The following is a 4,094-nucleotide window of genomic DNA, read 5'->3' as shown; positions in this document are numbered from 1 at the left end:
GTAGCCCCCTTGGTCCTGGGAGACACAGAGGGGAGCCGCAGGTGCCCCAGCACGGAGTTCAAGAGACTTGTTCAAGGCCAAACAGAACTCATCCAAGGTCATAACACCAACCTCCCTATCGCCAGCCCAGGGTTCTTTCCACCGGACTCCCATACCTCCCCATGAATAATTTGCACCAGCCTGGCAGAGCAGTCGTTGACCACAGCCCTCTTCTCACTTTTCTAGAACGCCAACGCCAGCCTCTCTGCTCTCCCTCTGGCAGCTCTCCCGCCCATTCTGGCAAGCTGGAGGACCTGTGTGTTCAAAATTCTTGGTCAGTTCTTTCCCCTCCTGGAAGGAAGGCAGTCAAATAATGTCTCTGTCCTTGTCAGGTGGGCATCTCATGCCCTGAATGCCACCTTGTGTCACCCTGATCAGAGTCACATTCATAAATTCATTCATTTGGGTCCGACCCAAATGCAAACAGGAGACATTCGCACGCACACACACACACACACACACACACACACACACACTCATTCACATTGCAAGAGCCCCTACAATAATACATCTTTTTTTTTACATCTTTTTTTTTTAAGTTTACTTATTTTTAAAAGAAAGAGAGAGAGAGCACTGCACATGCCAGTGGAGGAGAGGCAGAGAGAGAGGGAGACAGAGAATCCCAAGCAGGCTCCAGGCTGCCAGTGCAGAGCCCGATGCGGGGCTTGAACCCACCAATCACAAGATCATGACCTGAGACGAAATCAAGAGTCAGACGCTCAACCAACTGAGCCACACAGGCGCCCCTAAGACATCTTTAATTCATGAGTTGACATTTGTGATATAGCAACAGTACATTAAGAGGAAATGTACCTTTGCACCCTACATGCAAAAAAAGGATAAGTCAATAAATAGCATGATTGGGGCGCCTGGGTGGCTCAGTCAGTTAAGCGTCCGACTTCGGCTCAGGTCATGATCTCGAGGTCCGTGAGTTCGAGCCCCGCGTCGGGCTCTGTGCTGACAGCTCGGAGCCTGGAGCCTGTTTCAGATTCTGTATCTCCCTCTCTCTGACCCTCCCCCATTCATGCTCTGTCTCTCTCTGTCTCAAAAATAAATAAAGGTTAAAAAAAATTAAAAAATAAATAAATAAATAGCATGATTGAGAAAAAAAACTTAATATCCTACAAAAATCATCTTCAGGATGGCTTTCGGAGCTTGTAGCAGGGAGACCTGAAGACGGAAGGTTGCCTCCCCCTCAGCTGAACCCTGGGTCCCAAGGTCTCTCTGATGGAACAGATCTCAGGGCCATTTGGGTACAGTCAGAGCACTTGTGACCTTTCTCCATTTATGCTAAAGGAACTCAGATCTCTGCAAACAAAGGCTCTGATCTGATCCTTTGTCTCCTTCCCGTATGGAGAGCCCCAATGGGCAGTTTGTTTCCAAACCTCCTCACACGCTGTTGGACTCCCTGAAGTCTAGTCTGTGGTTCAATGTCTGGCTCAAGCATCAATCCTTGGCACGGTTGGTCATTGATAGGCTGGTGGCCTGGATTTTCTGAAATCCAGGGCATGTTCTGAAAGGAACATCTGGTGTCTTGTATACAACAGGGCTGTGGGCACAGAATCTCTAAAATACCAGACTCGCTTGTTTCTAGGTGCTTCAGAAATATATCTGACAGCTATTTGAAATAGCAAAACATGGGGGCGCCTGGGTGGCGCAGTCGGTTAAGCGTCCGACTTCAGCCAGGTCACGATCTCGCGGCCCGTGAGTTCGAGCCCCGCGTCAGGCTCTGGGCTGATGGCTCGGAGCCTGGAGCCTGCTTCCGATTCTGTGTCTCCCTCTCTCTCTGCCCCTCCCCCGTTCATGCTCTGTCTCTCTCTGTCCCAAAAATAAATAAAAAACGTTGAAAAAAAAAAAAAAAATTTGAAATAGCAAAACATGAAAAACAACCCAAATGGTCACTGAATAAACTATATTTACCTAATGCAATATTAGGCATCTGTTAAAAAACAGAAGAAACGAAGGGGGGCCCTGGGTGGCTCAGTCGGTTAAGCGTCCGACTCTTGGTTTAGGCTCAGGTCATGATCTCACGGTTTGTGGGCTCGAGCCCCCCATCGGGCTCTGTGCTGATGGCACGGAGCCTGCTTGGGATCCTGTCTCCCTCTCTCTCTCTGCCCCTCCCCCGCTCGCTCGCTCGCTCTCTCCCTCTGTCTCAAAAATAAATAAATAAACACTTAAAAATTTTTTAAATGAAAGAAAGGAAGACTTTCTCTATCTGCTTCTATGGCATGACCTCCCAGATATATTAACTAAATTTTGAAGCAAACAATTTTTTTTAAACATCTTTTTTTTTTAATGTTTTTTTTTTTTTAACGTTTATTTATTTTCGACACAGAGAGAGACAGAGCATGAACGGGGGAGGGGCAGAGAGAGAGGGAGACACAGAACCAGAAGCAGGCTCCAGGCTCTGAGCCATCAGCCCAGAGCCCGACGCGGGGCTTGAACTCACGGACCGCGAGATCGTGACCTGAGCTGAAATCGGGCGTTTAACCGCCTGAGCCACCCAGGCACCCTGAAGCAAACAATTTTAAGGTAAGCTCTTTCTCTTCCTCTTCTTTCTTTTCCCTTCCCTCCCGGAACAGTTCACTCCAAAAGCCATGAAGGGGGCTGAGCAAGGCGGGTGTGCACGCTGAGATGAGGGGCAGCCTGAGCCGGGTGAGGAGGGCACTGTGCGGGAGGGGTGTGGCCTGGGGTGTCAGAGCAGGAACGGGGGAAGGAGGGTGTCCACAGAGCTGGGCTTTCACCCACTTGGGTGTCAGAGCCTGAATGGGATGAGATGGGCACCCCCAAGGGAGGCCCGCCCCTTATGGAGGGTCAGAGAACTAGAATGAGATGTTGGAGCTCAGCAGAGGTGAGAGCGCTTCCGTTCCACCGAGGCAACCCTTGGGGGAAGAGTGGCTGTCACGTGGGGTTAGCTATATACAGGGATTCATCAAACAGGTCAATATTTTAAAATTTTTTTTTTAACGTTTTTATTTCTTTTTGAGACAGAGAGAGACAGAGCATGAACGGGGGAGGGGCACAGGGAGAGGGAGACACAGAATCGGAAGCAGGCTCCAGGCTCTGAGCCATCAGCCCAGAGCCGGACGCGGGGCTCGAACTCACGGTCCGCGAGATCGTGACCTGAGCCGAAGTCGGATGTTTAACCGACTGAGCCACCCAGGCGCCCCAAACAGGTCAATATTTTAAGAATAACAGGAGCCGGACTTCTCACTGTGGGCAAGGGGGGGGGGGGTGCAAACATGTAAAGAGGGGAGACTAGGATAAGCTGTGAAGTCAGAAAGCTTGTGTTTTTTCGTCATGTGTACAGGCACATAGAAATACATTTAGTTCTGCACACAGACGTGTTTTCATCTATGGATCCAGGAGACGAGGACAGCCGGGTTCACAGCCGGTCGCCGTCACTGGTCACAGGGGACTGTACCCATGGGACATATCTGGCCATTCTTGAGGAACCTTCAGACAGCATGGCAAGAGGTCCTGGTGGGAGGCTAACAATTGTGCGCGGGATCCCAACCTTCAGGACAAGTGACACGGTGTTTTTAGAATTGTGTAAGATACTTAACGCTGCGATGACTGACATATGAAGGGGCTAGAGGCTTGACGAGCCCCCTCACGGTTTGCTGTAGAACCTCACTTGGGACAGGCTGACTATGGTGGCCACCGACTGGAACACGTTCCCCAAGAGCCAGGGGAGGAGCCCGGAGGGACCACATCTCTCCGGCAGAAAGCCTCTGGAATCTTTAGCAGAAAACGCATCCTTCCCACTGGATGCAGCAACTCGCACGAGAAAGAAGTCTGGGTGGTGACGTTCCCGCAACTCCTCCATATTGCAGGGCTAATTCGAGGGGGTGCCGTGTAAACGGAGAGGCAGCTAGGTGGTTGCTCCTGGAGAGATGTGAGGTGCAGTCCTGGACGTGGCAGGTGGGGCCGGGAAAGATGTGAACGGGGGGGCGATGAGGCCTCCCAGGAGAGGGGGGAGGTGTCCCATTCACGGAAGGGGGGAGCCTGAGAGAAGGAGCAGCTTATAGGCTTTTTAACATGTTGGCTTCGGG

Source organism: Panthera leo, chromosome A2, assembly GCF_018350215.1.
Source record: "Panthera leo isolate Ple1 chromosome A2, P.leo_Ple1_pat1.1, whole genome shotgun sequence".
In the NCBI taxonomy this organism is placed as follows: domain Eukaryota; kingdom Metazoa; phylum Chordata; class Mammalia; order Carnivora; family Felidae; genus Panthera; species Panthera leo.
Note: the sequence above shows the minus strand (reverse complement) of the source record.